Source organism: Somniosus microcephalus, chromosome 5, assembly GCF_052327205.1.
Source record: "Somniosus microcephalus isolate GS21.2 chromosome 5, FLI_Smic_1.0, whole genome shotgun sequence".
In the NCBI taxonomy this organism is placed as follows: domain Eukaryota; kingdom Metazoa; phylum Chordata; class Chondrichthyes; order Squaliformes; family Somniosidae; genus Somniosus; species Somniosus microcephalus.
Window position 1 is genome coordinate 62,721,248 of NC_140991.1, and position 17,913 is coordinate 62,739,160.

General features: G+C 43.4%; 1 protein-coding gene across 5 annotated transcripts in view; it reads left to right on the top strand.

Moving 5' to 3' along the window:
- The window catches only part of mpp7a (MAGUK p55 scaffold protein 7a), a 550,968-nt gene that overhangs the window by 164,299 nt on the left and 368,756 nt on the right, over window positions 1-17,913 (top strand). The window contains exon 1 of one of the 5 annotated variants that reach the window (XM_085987687.1): window positions 3,923-4,081. The exons of the other annotated variants lie outside the window; for them this stretch is intronic. The gene's annotated coding sequence lies outside the window, so the exon portion shown is untranslated. Of the gene's footprint in view, window positions 1-3,922; window positions 4,082-17,913 lie in introns of those variants that run through there. 5 annotated transcript variants of the gene reach the window in all.

The following is a 17,913-nucleotide window of genomic DNA, read 5'->3' on the forward strand; positions in this document are numbered from 1 at the left end:
TCAAAACTGGGCATTCATGTAGGCGCTGTGGTCCATCAGCTGCAGCAGAATTGTATTCCGCCACAATCTGTAACCTCGTCGCCCGGCATATCCCTCACTCTACCATTAACATCAAGCCAGGGGACCAACCCTGGTTCAATGAGGAGTGCAGAAGAGCATGCCAGGAGCAGCACCAGGTGTATCTAAAAATGAGGTGCCAACCTGGGGAAGCTGCAACACAGGATTACATGCATGCTAAACAGCGGAAGCAGAATGCTATAGGCAGCTAAGCGATCCCACAATCAATGGATCAGATCAAATTTCTGCAGTCCTGCCGCATCCAGTCGTGAATGGTGGTGGACAATTAAACAACTAATTGGAGGAGGAGGCTCCATGAAATCCCCATCCTCCATGATGGTGGAGCCCAACATGCGAGTGGAAGATGTTCAGGCTTGGGCTTATGAGTGGCACGTAACATTCGCGCCGTGCAAGTGCCAGGCAGTAATTATCTTCAACAAGTGAGAGTCTCACCACCGCCCCATGACATTCAACGACATTACCATCACCGAATCCCCCACCATCAACATCCTGGGGGTCACCATTGACCAGAATCTTAACTGGACCACCCAAATAAATACTGTGGCAACGAGCAGGTCAGAGGCTAGGTGTTGTGCGGCGGGTGTCTTATCTCCTGACTCGCTAAAGCCTTTCCACCATCTACAAGGCACAAATCGAGAGTATGATGGAATACTCTCCACTTGCTTGGATGAGTGCAGCTCCAGCAACACTCAAGAAGCTCTAAACCATCCAAGACACAGCAGCCCGCTTGATTGCCACCCCATCCACCACCTTAAACATTCATTCCCTTCACCACTGGCGTACCGTGGCGACAGTGTGTACCATCTACAAGATGCACTGCAGTAACTCGTCGAGGCTTCTTCGGCAGCACCTCCCAAACCCGTGACCTCTACCTCCTAGAAGGACAAGAGCAGCAGGTGCATGGGAACACCATCACCTCAAGTACCCCTCCAAGTTACACACCATCCTGACTTGGAAATATATCGCCGTTCCTTCATCGTCGCTGGGTTAAAATCCTGGAACGCTCTCCCAAACAGCACTGTGGGAGTACCTTCACCACAAGGACTGCAGCGGTTCAAGAAGGCGGCTCGCCACCACCTTCTCGAGGGCGATTAGGGATGGGCAATAAATGCTGGCCATGCCAGTGACATCCACATCCCAGGACCTTTAAAGAAACAAAAACTTTAGAAGAGGAGCCGGGCCATGCAGGCGCACATCATTGTGATGTACACAAACTACAATCTGTGCACGCGGAGAACAGAATTGCTGGGCTTTCTAGGGTAATGAGAGCACCCACACTGTACTGGAAATCCTGCTTTTTCACAGCAAACACTAACGACAACAACAACTTGTATTTATATAGCGCATTTAATGTAGTAAAACGTCCCAAGGTGTGTCATAGGATTATTATAAAACAAAATTTGACACTGAGCCACATAAGGAGAAATTAGGGCAGATGACCAAAGCTTGGTCCAAGAGGTAGGTTTTAAAGGAGGAAAGTGGGAAGAGAGGTGGAGAGGTTTAGGGAGGGATTTCCAGAGCTTAGGGCCTTGGCAGCTGAAGGCAAAGCTACCAATGGTTGAGCGATTAAAATCAGGGATGCTCAAGAGGCCAGAATTAGAGGAGCGCAGATATCTCGGGGGTGGGGGCCTGAAGGAGATTACAGAGATAGGGAGGGGCGAGGCCACGGAGGGATTTGAAAACAAGAATGAGAATTTTAAAATCGAGATGTTGCTTCACTGGGAGCCAATGTAGGTCAGCGAGCACGGGTGACGGGTGAAAGGGACTCGGTGCAATTTAGGACACGGGCAGCAGAGTTCTGGATGACCTTAAGTTTTTGTAGGGTAGAATGTGGGAGGCCAGCTGGGAGTGCATTGTAATAGTCAAGTCTAGAGGTAACAAAGGTATAGATAAGGGTTTCATCAGCGGATGAGCTGAGTCGGGGCAGAGTAGGGTGATGTTACGGAGGTGGAGACAGACTGGTCTTAGTTACACAACTCTGCATGAAATGCTGATGTGAACATAAAATGAAAACTGGAAAAGACGATTGGCCTAACCTGTTCGGGAATGATGCAGTCTTGAACACTATTGATTTCTACCCGTCCCAGTTACAGAACCTCCTGTGAGAGACAGAAAAACCTGAGATCAATTTTGAAAAAACCCTGGGAAAATCTTTGCCTGCCCCCTAAATCAGTTGAGCAGATTTCTAGGAGACTGCAGTAACTCATGAGTCATGCTCGTCCTGCCACCCACAACTTGCCCTCTAACTTCAAATGTTTCCTTTCCAAGAACTCGATCAATGCCCTTTTGAAGCACTGCTATTAATCCATATTCACCACAGGGTTCAGTAATCTGTTTGAGTGTGAGGGCAGAACCACTCAGGAATGAAGGAGGAAGTTGAATTTTGGAGGGTGAATGTATGGTGAAGATACTAAAATATTTTGCTTTGTTTTTGAGGAATGATGATGGAATTAAGAATGTAGATGTACTGCAGAAGGATAAGAAATAATTAGTGAGTATTTAGAAATTCATTGGTTTATCAAGGAGAGCCAGCATGGATTTGTCAAAGGCAAGTAATGTTTGACAAATTTAATAGTCTTTTTGAAGAAGTGATTGAGTTTACAGATAAAGGGATTATATATGTATTATCTATAAGATGCAGGATGTCAAGGTTTCTTTGGCAACACCTCCAGATTGCCACCAACTAGAAGGACAAGAGAACACCACCTCCTCCAAGTGACAAGCCATCCTGACTTGGAAATATATCATTGTTCCTTCATTGTTGCTAGCTCAAACTCCTGGAGCTCCATATGTAACAGTTTTGGTCGCCTTATCTGAGGAAGGATGTTCTTGCCATGGAGGGAGTGCAGCGAAGATTCACCAGACTGACACCTGGGATGGCAGGAATGACGTATGAAGAGAGATTGGGTCGATTAGGCTTATATTTGCTAGAGTTTAGAAGAATGAGAGGGGATCTCATTGAAACTTATAAAATTCTAACAGGACTAGACAGACTAGATGCAGGAAGGATGTTCCCGATGGCGGGGAGTCCAGAACCAGGGGTCACAGTCTAAGGATAATGGGTAATTTAGGACAGAGATGAGGAATTTCTTCACCCAGAGAGTGGTGAACCTGTGGAATTCTCTACCACAGAAGGCAGTTGAGGCCAATTCATTAACTATATTCAAGAAGGAGTTAGATATATTTCTTAAGGCTAAAGGGATCAAGAGATATGGGGAGAAAGCAGAGACAGGGTACTGAATTTGGATGATCAGCCAGGATCTCATTAAATGGCGGAGCAGGCTCGAGGGGCCGAATGGCCTACTCCTGCTCCTATCTTCTATGTTTCTAGCATTGTAGGAATACCTTTGGCCCACCACCACTTTCTAAAGGGCAACTAGGGATGGACAATAAATGCTGGCATTGGAAGCAAAATCCACATCCCAAAGAATGATAAAGTACGTAGCAATGTAAAATGATTTTCAGTTTAGGTGTGCATCACCATTCCCTTTCCTGTCGAACGGTTTCCACGCTGAATGTAAACAGGTTATGTAAATTTCAGTCACTGCTCAACACTTGGACCAATTATGCAGAGCTGCCCCAAGCAGCTTGGAGGCTTGCCTTGGAATTTATTTTTACCGAGTGTCAAATAACAAAAGCAGTTAGACTTGGTTCACAATAGCTGCACTTTTTTGTCGCTCTTGAGTTGCTATGGAGCAGTTTAGTAAACAATATTTGTGTGAAACGTTCTGTTTTGATCTTGAGGAATACTTTATGCAATTGAGTAAATTTTCATTTTTTTCGATTAGAAGAATAAAGTTTGTGTTTTTCTTGACTAGGGATTATGTACAATTACAGGCCTCTTCTCGTCTTTTTGATTATTTAAGGTCTTGTGTTCATGAAGGCGAGGAATATTGGTGCAAGGGAATGAAACATTTACCACATTCTCATTCTGGCAGTCGGCAACAATATGAAACACTCCCAGGCTTTGATCATCTTCCTCGGACTTCAACTGATGATCTTGGTGTGTACATGTTATGTGCAAGTAATGAGAAAATGATCACTCAGTGACTGTTGGATTGCGTAGATAATAAATTGGATCCGTGCACATCAAAGCTCATACCATTGGCATTTCTTGTACATGTAGTCATGTGACCCATCCTCCGACTCGGAAAGGTCAGCTTCACATGGCCTCTGAATCCATGGACATTAGCTTGTGCACAACAATGGCAACTTGCATTTATATAGCACCATTAATGTAGAGCAGCTTCACAGCGGTGTGATCATGCAAGAGGGGACACCGAGCCAAATGAGTTATTAGGAGGTATGTTCAAAGCTTGGTCCAAGTGATGGGCATTTAGAACATGGAAGCGATGGCTTTCATGAGTGTTAGCTATAATTTTTCCTTGCAGGTTAGTTAACTGGAGAGCTTTTTCTCCTTTGGAAGCTTTGAGGAAAGATGGGATGTACGTAACATAGTGAACGGAGTAGTTGAAGCAAAACATATAAAATGAATCCCAACAGCACTGTGGTGGGAATACCTTCACCACAAGGACTACAGCTGCTCAAGAAGGCAGCTCACCACCTTCTCGAGGGCAATTAGGGATGGCCAATAAATGCTGGCCTTGCCAGCGACACCCACATCGCAGAACGAAGAATAATAAAAAAAAAGATACAAAAACAAAATACTGTGGATGCTGGAAATCTGAAATAAAAACAGAAAATGCTGGAAATACTCAGCAGGCCAGGCAGCATTTGTGGAGAGAGAAACAGAGTTAATGTTTCAGGTCAATGACCTTTCATCAGAATACTTCTCGGAGTGCTGCATTGTCAGAGGTGCCATCTTTCAGATGAGATGTTAAACCGAGCACTGGAGTTATCCCCAGTATGCTGGCCACTATTTTGCCCTTAATCAACATCGCAAAAAACATTATCTGGTCATTATCACATTGCGCACAGCAAGCTCACACAAAAAGCAAATTGGCTGCCACATTTCCTACATTACAACATGACCACATTTCAAAAGTACTTCATTGCTGTAAAGTGCTTATAAGAAAATCAGAATTAGGAGCTAGAATAGACCATTCGGCCCCTTGAGCCTGCTCTGCCATTCAAAAAGATCATGGTTGATCTTCGACTTCAACTCCACTTTGCCGCCTGATCCCCATATCCCTTTATTCCCCATGAGTCCCAAAATCGATCTATCTCAGCCTTGATTATACTCAACGATTCAGCATCCACAGCCCTTTGGGGTAGAGAATTCCAAAGATTTAAAACCCTCTGAGTAAAGAAATACCTCCTCGTATCCGTTTAAATGGCTGACCACTTATCCTGAAACGATGCCCCCTAGTTCTAGACTCTCCAGCCAGCGGAAACAACCTCTCAGCATCTACCCTGTCAATCTCCCTTAGAATCTTATGTTTCAATGAGATCACCTCTAATTCTTCTGAACTCGAGAGCGTATCGACCCAATCTACTCAAACTCTCCTCGTAGGACAACCCCCTCATCCTGGGAATCAATCTCGTGAACCTTTGTTGCACCACTTTTGAGGCAAGTATATCCTTCCTTAGATAAGGAGACCAAATAAGTTAGCAGGCACAATAAGTTGTTTGGATAGGAGCAGGAAGTTGCAAAGGGACATACAGACTAAGTGTGCAAAACAATGGCAGATGGAGTTCAGTGTGGGAATGTGTGTGGTATCCACTTTGGACCTGAGAAAGACAAATTGGAATATTTTGTTAATGGTGAGAAATTAAGAGTTATGGAGGACTAAAAGGATTTAGGGCCATGTACACAAATCAGCCCCTGCCTCAACCCATCTGCTGCTGAAACCCTCATTCATGCCTTTGTTACTTCTAGACTTGGCTATTCCAACACACACCTGGCTGTCCTCCCACGCTCTATCCTCCGTATCCTTGTAATCTTCTTCAGGCCCACAACCCCCCCCCACCCTCCCCCTAAGATATCTGCGCTCCTCTAATTCTGCCCGGATTATAATCGCTCAACTATTGTTGGCCATGCCTTCTGTTGCCTAGGTCCTAAGCTCTGGAATTCCCTCCCTAAACCTCTCTGCCTTTCTACCTCTATTTCCTCCTTAAAACCTACCTCTTTGACCAAGCTTTTGGTCAGCTGCCCTAATTTCTCCTTATGTGGCTCCGTGTCAAATTTTTTGTTTTGCAATACTCCTGAGAAGCGCCTTGAGACGTTTTACGACATTAAAGGTGCTATATAAATACGTTGTTGTTGTGTTCACAGCCAGAAGGGGAGTGAATGTTTAAGGTGGTGAATGGGGTGCCAATCAAGCGGGCTGCTTTGTTCTGGATGGTGTTGAGGTTCTTGAGTGTTGTTGCAGCTGCACTCATCCAGGCAAGTGGAGAGTATTCCATCACACTCCTTGTGCCTTGTAGATGGTGGGAAGGCTTTGGGGAGTCAGGAGGTGAGACACTTGTCGCACAATACCTAGCCTCTGACCTGCTCTTGTTGCCACAGTATTTATGTGGCTGGTCCAGTTAAGTTTCTGGTTAAATCTTAAATTTTCATTTAGTTTCATCCTCAACCACTTTCCCTGGAAGCTAATTCGACACCCTTGCAAAATAATTTTCTCTTGCTCTCTGATCTAAATCTCGTACATTTAATCTTATATCTTTGGCACTTTGTTCTTGACCCTTCAACTAAAACAGTCTGCTTAGATCTACTTTCTCCCATCCTTTCATAATATTAAACACATCTATCAAATTGCTCGTAATCTGTGTTCTAATGAAAAAAGCCCCAGTTTTTCAAGTCTTACTGCCTTTTTTTAAACTTGTGTGAAAATACTTTTATTTGAAAGCCCAGTATTTAAAAGTAGTTGTCTTTCAAATCCTTTCTGTGGGAAAATGGTCAAAAATTCCCAAAACATGACATTCACATTCATGGTATTGTGTTCGGAATTCCCCATCAGTTCCAGACTGGCTTTTTATGACTAAGATATCCTTTTAACTTAATTTTCAATTCATAATATTTAATTCAGACTTATTTATTGTAGGAAGATTTTCAGTTTCGGTGAGTGGGTGGAGAAGAGAAACTGGGTTGGAATTACAATATAATGTACCATCATGGAACATGTTAATGTTTCTAGCTATTGGATTTGTTTCAAAGCCAAGTGTTCTTTTCAATACTTAAAGAATTCATGGAGTATATATTTTTGGCCTCCCCTTCTGGTTGTGAACACAACAACAACTTGTATTTATTTAGCACCTTTAACGTAGTGAAACATCCCAAGGTGCTTCACAGGCATTTTGGTTCATTGTTGGTTTCTTGACTGACCTAATTCTTCAAGTCTACTGAGATTTAGAGAACATTTTTTGGTGCTTGTTCTCTGTAAAGAGGACTGGCCAAGGATCTGGTTACAAGTTTCACCATCCCATTCTGTGTCGAATGGGATTTTAGCCAGCACAGATGTAACCTTACTGTTATCATTTAGGGGTTTCCCTTGTTAAAATAGTGCAGAGTAATTAAAGTTTAGTGTTTTAAATAGTTTAAGGAGTCTTCTCAATGTAAAAGCAAACATTTGGCTGACCTTAAAACGGTTCTTTAAAGCCCATAGTATGGTACAGCACTTGCATTCAGATCCCATAGCAGTGTTACTTTGCAAGTAGCCATACTTGATATAGCAAAGCTGCATTTATAATTTAATCAAGTACTTGTAGGATCATTTTGTGTGATGGTACATTCAACGTCTTTTATTTACACACTTCAGTTGAATGCGAGTGTATTCCTTTGTGTTGTGAACTTCAAGAATCAAATAATATGGCCTTAGACAACTCTATGTTGATCATTCTTGCATGTGTCAATTTGTTGCCCCACCTGGTACTGTAGGCGTTTTTAAATGGAAGGTATTTTGTGTAGACCAGGAAGTGGCAGGATACTTTTTATCTTAACATGCTGCTTTGTTGCATTCCAGTTTCTGTGAAAATGGAAACAATATTTTCAGTTTCGAGCTGTGATGCAACATGTTTGCCCATTGGTTCTCGATTTATTTTCACAGTAGAAATGTGTACTGTAAAATGAATCTATAATCATAGGAGTTACAGCACATTTCTCTGCCTTTTCCCTGTAGTGTCTCTTTTCAAATGCTTAACAATTTCATTTAAATGATGCTACAGTCACTGCTCAAAGAACTACTTGTGGTAAAGATCTAATGTTCTAATAGCTCTATGAATGAAATTTTTTTTTCTAATTTTTGGCCTTCCAGTAACAATCTTGAGTCTGTTCCCCTTTGTTATGGATTTTCTAACCAGTGGAAACAATCTTTTACTATTTAACATGTCAAAACTTCTGGCATTCACCCCCTAACATTCTCTCTTCCAATATTTTTAAAAAGGCCCAATTTTTGAACATTTCCAAATAACTAAAGCCTCTCATTGCTGGTATCATTCTGGTGACTTCTTGCTGTTTCCTTTCCATGGCTCTAATTTTCCTATAATGGAATGCCCAGAACTATAAGTAGAACTCCAACTTTATCTCTAGTCGTGGCTCTTCCACATCCACATATAAATGCAAGTCTTTCTATTTGTCATTGGCATAGATTAAATGATGTTGTTAGCTTGTTGAGGGCTGCTACAAACAGTAGGTTATGTGCTGTAATTAACGTTGTGACAGCATAAAGACTAGTCCGGATTGGCCTAAATTTTCTTTTGGGGAAATGGAGGTTTAAATCAGTAATTGCCCAGTGTTTCCATGTGTTTCCTCTTCATTGTTATCGGTAATAATGCATTCTTCCATTCCCAATATGCATGCTGTCTGTCCTGCTACCAAAGAGGGAAAGCTTCATTACCTACTTTGCCTCTTTTTTTTGTTTAGCATTTATAGTGATGTGGTATATGCTGCTTGGAAAAATAAGCTGACTTATCATAGTTTGCATGTAGGGCAGCATGTGATGTAGTTAAAAATAAAAACAGAAAATGCTGGAGAAACTCAGCAGGTCAGGCAGCATCTGTGAAGAGAGAAACCGAGTTAACGTTTCAGGTCGATGACCTTTCGTCTGATAAAAGGTCATCGACCTGAAACGTTAACTCTGTTTCTCTCTTCACAGATGCTACCTGACCTGCTGAGTTTCTCCAGCATTTTCTGTTTTTATTTCAGATTTCCAGCATCTGCAGTATTTTCTTTTTGTATTATGTGATGTAGTTCATTGATATTCAAAACTTGTCGGCAGTAAGATTCCAGCCAAAGCAAGTACTTTACAAGGGCTGACTTGCTGGATTTGGCTAGTCGTGAATTGAAAGTAATGTAACTGGCAGAGAATTCAGTGCTGGCAGCAGACAAAAAGCAGTGCAACTTCCCCAAGTACTGCCAATGAGTCAGTGAGATCAAGACAAAGCTATTGAATGGGATTCTCTCTCCTTTGGTAGGTGATTGAATACATGAGAAATGGCCTTGGTAACACATGCTGAATAGCCTTCAAATTTGTACTGTAATGGAGATGCTTTTAGATTGATTAGATTTTGTTGTTTAATGTGATGCACAGGAAACATGTTGGGTGTTTTGTATTCAAACAACTCAAGTGCTTCTGATTTGATTAGAAGTTTGTTGCATTTTTTTTTCAAAATTTCAACAGACATGACAAAGGAGAAAAATAAATGCAAGATTTTATGTATTTATCCAGGATTGTATAGGAAATATGCAGTCTCTTTAAAAATGCCAGTTATTGTTCATGGTGAGTGCAATGATTTCATTTTCCTGTAATTAAATTCTTTGAGGAATCACAGTGGCATTGCTGTGTCCAAAATGAGAAGCAATAATTTTGTTCTGTAACTAACTATAACTGACTTATGAGTGTATTGCAATTTATAAACATTGCTATGTTGGAATATTCAGGGAACAAAAGAAAACTCTTGCTTGGCTAATACTGTTTCTCGCAAAGGCTGCATACTTTTACTGTATTATCATTTCGAATTTTTGACATTTTTTCCTCTTGCTCCCTTTCCCTTTTACCTGTCTCTGTTTGTCTCATGTTTTAATTTATTCTTGGAATGTGGCGGAGACTTTTATTTTGAATTCCTAGTTTCCCTGAGAAGATGGTGGGCCTTCTCCTTAAACCACTGCAGTCCTTGTGGCGATGGTGTTCCCATAATGGTGTCATGTAGGGAATTCCAGAATTTTGACCCAGCAACTGAAGGAATTACAGCGATACATGTCCAAATTAGGGTGGTGTGTGATTTATAGAGGAACTTTGAGGTGGTGGTGTTGCCATGATTTTACTGCTTTTGTCCTTTTTGGTATTGAAGGTTGCGGAGCTGGGAGCTGTAGCTGAAATAAGCTTAGTGAGTTGCTGTTGAAATAATCTTGGTGGGTTGATGCACTGCATTCTATGGGTAATATATACTTCAGTGACAGTGTGCTGGTGTTGGAGGGAGTCGATATTCAGTTCAGTGGTAGGATCACCCATCAAGTAGCTTGCTCTGCCTGGATACTGTTGAGCTTATTGCACAGTTGCGGCTGCACCCATCCAGTTGAATATTCCATCACACTCCTGACCTGACCCTTGTGCATTATGGGGAGGCTTTGAGATGAGTCGGCTGTTGTAGAGCACCAAGCCTCTAACTTGTTTCTCTCGCTTGAGCTTTGTGTTCATGGTGGCTCTCCTCCTCCTCTCCAAGATCTTGATGTGGGACACTTGGTGGTTGTACCATTGAGGATCAGGGGAGGTGGAGATGATCTTCATATGCCTGCTGCTTTAAATATCCAATTAACATTGTATTGTGGATATTTAAAATACAGATGTGAAGTAAGAGACAATGAGGAAATGGAAAACCGGGTAAGAAGATAGGAAAGCAAGGAGGGAGCATGAGCAAAGAAACTTAAATAAAAACAATTAGAAAATAAGATTTTGGAGCAGGTATAGGGCATACAGCCCCTCGAGCCTGCTCCGTCATTCAATAAGATCATGGCTGATCTTCGACCTCAACTCCACTTTTCCGCCCAATCCCCATATCCCTTAATTCTCCATGAGTCCCAAAAATCTATATCCGCCTTGAATATGTTAAATAACTCAGCATCCACAGCTCTTTGGGGTAGAGAATTCCAAAGATTCACAACTCAATGAAAAAATTCCTCCTTGTCTCAGTCTTAAATGGCCGACCCCTTATCCTGAGGCTATGCCCCCTAGTTCTAGACATTCCAGCCAGTCCAAAGATGTGCAGGTTAGGTTGATTGGCTATGATAAATTGACCCTTAGTGTTAGGGGGATTAAAATGTGTGGGGTTACGGGGATCGGGTGGGATATGTGTTGGTGAAGGGGTTACGGGGATTGGGTGGGATATGTGTCGGTGCAGGCTCGATGGGCCGAAATGGCCTCTATCTGCACTGTGGGGTTTCTGTATTTCTGTATAAACAACCTCTCAGCATCTACCCTGTCAATCCCCCTCACAATCTTTTGTGTTTCATGTAAGAACATATATATTCTAAACTCCAGCGAGTATAGGCCCAATCTAAAGTATATCTTAAGTATATTACAAATATATGTTAAAATGAGAATTGTTAAAATATGAGCTGCGACTCTTGCGAGGGGAGAATAGAGAGTTAGTCAAAAATAAGTGGAAATTAGCATTATTTTACTGAACCAGTGTTTACAAAAGAAGATATGGGGAGGAAGTAAATCCTGAATTGAATAAGAACGAGTTGAGAGATGTAATGAGAAGGAAAGTACTAAAAGAAATTAGTTAAGCTTAAAGGAGAGCAAAGTGCCAGGGCCTGATGGGATACATCCAAAGATCCTCTGGGTAATTGGGGAAGAAAAGTCAGAGTTCCTGGAAATGAATACTTTAGGGTTCATTTGTAAGTAGATGTGTGCTGGGGGACTGGGGAGTGGCAAGTGTAACACCTATTTTGAAAAAGGAAAACTGAGCTAACCCAGGGAATTATAGGTCAGTTAGTTTAACATCTGTGATTTGGAAAAATTCTGGCATCTTAAAATTAGAAATTAGTAAATACTTACATGAGACAAAATAATTAAAAGCAGCCAATGTGGATTTCAGAAAGGAGCATCGTGCTCAACAAACTGGATGGAGTTCGTTGAGGAGGAGATGGATATCTTGAGTCAGGGAAATGCAGTGGGTATAGTGGACATGGACTTTGAGAGAGCCTTTGATAAGGCACCATACAGCAGATGATTGGAAAAGATTAATAGATATGCAATTAGGGAAATGATAAATTGGATTAAAATCTGGTTAGAAGGGAGGAAGCAGTGAGCAGGAGTTAAGGGTAGAGTGGTTGGAAGTGGGTAATAGTGTCCCATAGGGTTCGATGCTGGGGCCACTTCCGTTCACTGAGCACATGAATGATTTGGATATGGGGCAAGAGAAAGTGTGTCCAAATTTACAGATAGTACTAAAATAGGAGACATAGCATATAATTCTAAGAACCAAAGGAAACTGAAAAGGAATGTTGATATATTGATGGAAAGGCAAATAAGTAGTAGATGGAATTCAATGTCAGTAAATGTGAGTGGGTACATTTTGGTAAAAAAAAAAGTAATAATAGGGGAAAGGTCGATAATGTGGAAGAGCAGAGGGATTTGGGAGTTCAGGTTTACAAGAACTCAAGTGCAAAAGGCTCTAAAAAGCTATTGGAATACTGGGTTTTATGACGAGAGGTACAGGATACAAAAGCCAACATGCAATGATATACAAAACCTTACGGTCACAGTAGAAGCACACTCTGCAGTTTTGAGCACCACACTGGAGGAGGGATATGGAACCTATAGTTAGGACACAATGCAGATTCACTTGAATGGTGCATGGTAGAGGAAATGGAATTATGAAGAAAGGCTTGAAAAATTGGTTGGAACAGAGGAGCTCATGAGTTGATCTTGTGGAAGTGTTTAACACTCTGGCTGGGACAGTGTATTTGAAACAGATTGTTTCCAGTGATCGAGGGGTCCAGAATGCTTAACATGCTTCTTTGGCAGCACCTCCCAAACCCACGACCTCTTCCATCTCAAAGGACAAGGGCAGCAAGCGCATGGGAACACCACCACCTCTAAGTTCCCCTCCAAGTCAGCCACCGTCCTGACTTAGAAGTATATCGCCGATCCTTCATCGTCGCTGGGTCAAAATCCTGGAACTCCCTACCTAACAGCACTGTGGGGGTACCTTCACCACACGGACTGCAGCGATTCAAGAAGGCGGCTCACCACCACCTTCTCAAGGGCAACTAGGGATGGGCAATAAATGCTGGCCTTGCCAGCGATGCCCAGATCCCATAAGCGAATAAAAAAAATACAAGATTAAATATAAGAGAAGAGGGCAAGAGAAACATTTTTACATAGGGCTGAGAGACTGTGGAATGCACAATTGGAGTTGTGATTGAAGCAGAGACAGTGTCAATATTAAATAATAGATCAGATAGGTGGTTGAAGGAAAGGGGGATAAAGGGATATGATAGCTGGGTGGGCACATGGGATTAGGACTACTGCTCTTGTGGAGAGTAACAACAGCATGGAGTGTTCGGTCCGATTGGCCCATGTTACAATTTCTGTGTATTTCTACGTAACTTCATGTGTTTGTTTATAGCAATTTTTTTAATGCTGGCAGGAGTTATTTGAGAATTACTACTCACTGTGATGAGTTCTTTATGTTGTGCACCTGCATTTCCTCTTTGCTAATCAGGGATTTGTGTAGCTGTCTTTTTGCTTTTTTGCAGACGGAAGTATTATAATCCCATTGTTAGACTGTACAATTCTAAAAGGATTTTGCTTAAAGCTTCAGGATGAAATAACAAAAGATACAGAGCATTGGGCACTGAGCCCGAATTGGCAATGTTCTATAATCTCAAAGGTACTTTTGAGCATTACGTACATTCTGGAAAATCCTGCCGAGGTGCTGTGTATTAACAGACAATTATTTGGCACAAACAAGGCACTTGTATACTGGTGTATTCTTAATGTTTTAATTTGAAAATTTCTGTCATGTACACTTGATGCAGGATGTTGAATTTATGGTTGAATGTATTTTGTTTGTCCTAAGAATTTGGTGATTTTGCTCACCTGATAGTTTTCCTTATTATTGCCTTTCTCACCCTTGCAGTCCAGACTTTGCAGAGGTCTGTTATGTGGACAGAAATTAGGTACAAAAATACCTGGTAGGATCTCATGTTCATTTATAATGAGCTAAAATTAGTTTGGGTCAGTATGTATGTTAGTAGTTGATCTCTTCACCATACTTACTCAATAGTATGTAGTTAGAAAAAATATTCCGTAGGAATATTTACCCTTCAGTTGTTCTGCCTGGAATGGTTTCCCAATGTAACTGAGAACAGGCTACCTGATGCTAGCTTTCTGACCAGGCTGCTCCGAGTCCACCTCCAGGAGGAGTTTAATAAGAGTGGCTGCCGAGTGACTGAATTCTTCATTTATTTGCTTCCTGTGGGGAAAATGCCTTGTCTTTTCATATCAGTGAAGAACAATGTGACTAAGATAAAGAAATTAGCAGAATAGTGGGACTGAAGCTGTGTCTTCCAGGAACATTTGTTTTTCTAGGCACACTGACATTATTCCCCCAAACCTTTTTTTTTAGAAAAAGAAATAATTAAAAAAAAAAATGTTTTGTAGGTTTAAACGGTTACTATTCATTTGAGGCATTCTAGCACAGCTGTATGGTGTACAAAATATTTTCTCAGATCCTCCTGAGCCTGAAATATCAAATTTCAAAAAATATTTATTTTCCCCGAGTACATGTACATAAGAAATAGGAGCAGGAATAGGCCACTTGGCCCCTCGAGCCTGCTCTGCCATTCAATAAGATCATGGCTGATCTGGGGCTCAAAGCCACTTTCCTGCCCGCTCCCCATAACCCTTCACTTCCTTATCTTGCAAAAATCTGTCTATCTCCACCTTAAATGTATTTAACGACCCAGCCTCCACAGCTCTCTGGGGCAGAGATTTCCACAGATTCACGACCCTCTGAGAGAAGAAGTTCCCCCCCTCATCTCAGTTCTAAAAGGGTGACTCTTTATTCTGAAACTATACCCCGAGTTCTAGATTTCCCCACGAGGGGAAACATCCCCCCCGCATCTACCCTGTCGAGCCCCCTCAGTATCTTATATGTTTCAATAAGATCACCTCTCATTCTTAGACCTCTGATTTACTAGGATGATACCAGAACTGAGTGGTTATACCAATCAGGAAAGATTGAACAGGCTGGGGCTCTTTCCACTAGAAAAGAGAAGGCTAGAGGTCTTTAAAATTATGAAAGGGTTTGATAAGGTAGACGCAGGGAAGATGTTTCCACTCGTGGGGGAGACCAGAACTGGGGGCCATCAATATAAGATGGTCACTAATAAATCCAATTGGGAAATCGTGAGAAATCTCTCTGCTCAGAGTGGTGAGAATGTGGAACTCACCACCACAGGGAGTGGTTGAAGCGAACAGTATAGATGCACCCAAGGGGAGGCCGGAAAAGCACATCAGGGAGAAGGGAACAGAGAGCCATGCCGATAGGGTGAGATGAAGTAAATAGAGTGGAAGGAGGCTCATGTGGAGCATAACCTACAAGGCTATGGACCAAGAGTCATAGCGTCATAACGGCACAGAAGGAGCCCATCGAGTCCGTGCCGGAAAGTGGGATTAGGTTGGATCGCTCTTTTTCGCCCGGCAGGGACGCAAACTTCTAACAGTTGTAATTATTCACAAATGGGACAGCTAGCATTCCTTCTTGATAACCAACAAATTTACAAATTCCTTTCACTCACAGCCAACTGGTGGCTGCAATATGTGTGCTGAAGCCAAATAAAGCCTTGTGATGGGCCTGCTTGATGGAAATGTTGTTCAGTTATTTCTTTTTTTAGTTTCGGGTTGCCATTACATGATTGCTAGTGCTGGTCAGTTTGTACACCTGCTGGGTGCTTTTCCAATCTTTGACCTGTAGGACATTTGTTGCTGGTGAATTGTAAGACTTACCACTTAACATCATGAAAAGTACAGCAGATTAACATTTTTAATATACTCATTAAGTTAATAGTTCTGTAGTATGAGCATGTAGAGCCTCTAATTAGCAGTCACCTTAGAGCAACGTTGCTTGTCACTCTTATATAATCTGATTTATTAATCTGTGACCTGATGCAGCAGATGAGTTGAATACGTTTTAAAAATTCATTGTAGGGTTGTGTTATTTTCGGGTTTTTACGCAAGATATTTTCTTGGGTTCAACAACGCTGGTCATTCCCATAAGTGGACGTCGCATCCTCCCATGAACCTGATATTTTCTGCGCAGTATCTAGGTAAGTGATAGCAAGACCCAGAGATCAAAACAGACCCCTTTCTGTGATCACGGGCTATTGGAATGTTTCATGCGCTGCCACGTGATTCTTCTCTCTTCGAAAGTGGCTTGAATATGCATTCTGAACAGCCTGAGGCTCAGGCTCTGGACCAACAAATGGCTGTTTACACAAGCTAGACAAATGAACAGTTTAACAGTGAAATGTAGGAGGCGCTGGAAATAAACAGACTGCGAGACTTTCATAGCAGCAAAGAAAAACGCGTGTTAGCTTTATTAACTCTCCACATGGACTGAGGGACTCGGCCTCGTCGCAGGGCTATGACGTCATCACACAATCGACGACTCTTAAAGGGACCCTGCCCCGATAACCCAACCAAGTTTCATACATAACGTGGAGAAATAACAACATTGGCTATACATAGTGAATTGTGTTACTGTCCCTATGTGGTCTCCGCCACATGTGTCCCCCCAGAATTCACTAGAACTGGCAATGTCAGTCGTTGAGGGGCCCGGATCGCACGGCCGAAACGGCTCCTTAAGTCCGGGGGGGTCGCAGGAGGGTCCCCGGGTGCTCGGTGGTGGACTGAGGGTGCAGAAGCCAGATGTCGGCCCTGCCGCGGGGGCTGAGCCAACCCAACGGGTTGGTCCAGATCCAGGTGGGCCGGCTTAAGACGGTCCACGGAACTGTAGTCCGGCCTACCGCCGACATCCACCACGAAGGCTTTGTCCCCGGCTTCCAGGACGCAGAATGGTCCATCGTAGGGTGGGTGAAGAGGTCCCCGGTGGGCATCGTGGCGGACAAAAACGTACTCCGCCGCACGAAGGTCGGGCGGAACGTGGGACTGAAGGAGACCGTGCTGCGACGTGGGCACCGGCACGAAAACCTTGGCATTGTCCAGGAGGGCGGACCGCTGACGGGCTGCAGACCAAGGGTCCGTGGCGTTGGGGATGAAATCCCCGGGAACCCGCAGCGGCTGCCCGTAGACGAGCTCGGCGGATGAGGACTGGAGGTCCTCTTTTGGGGTGGTCCTGAGTCCCAGCATGACCCACGGGAGTCTGTCGATCCAACTGTCATCCTGGAGGCTGGCCCGGAGCGCGGCCTTCATGGAGCGATGAAACCGTTTGCACAGCCCGTTAGCCTGAGGGTGATATGCGGTGGTGCGGTGGAGTCTCAACCCGAAGCCTTGGGCGACAGCGTTCCAGAGCTCCGACGTGAACTGGGGTCCCCGGTCGGAGGAGACGTCCGATGGGGCGCCGAACCGGGCGACCCAAGTGTTGATGAACGCCCGAGCCACATCGGCGGACGTTGTTGACGACAGCGGGACGGGTTCCGGCCATCGGGTGGTTCTGTCAACCATCGTGAGGAGGTGGGTGAACCCGCGGGAGGGCGGCAGGGGCCCCACCAGGTCCACGCTAACATGGTCGAACCGCCTCTCTGGCACCGTGAAAGGCGCCAACGGGGCCTTAGTATGGCGATGCACTTTCGAGCGCTGGCATACCACGCAGGTATTGGCCCAGTCGCGAACGTCCTTCTTGAGCCCGTGCCAGACGAACTTAGCTGCCACCAGCTTCTGTGATGGCTTCCTGCCCGGATGGGAA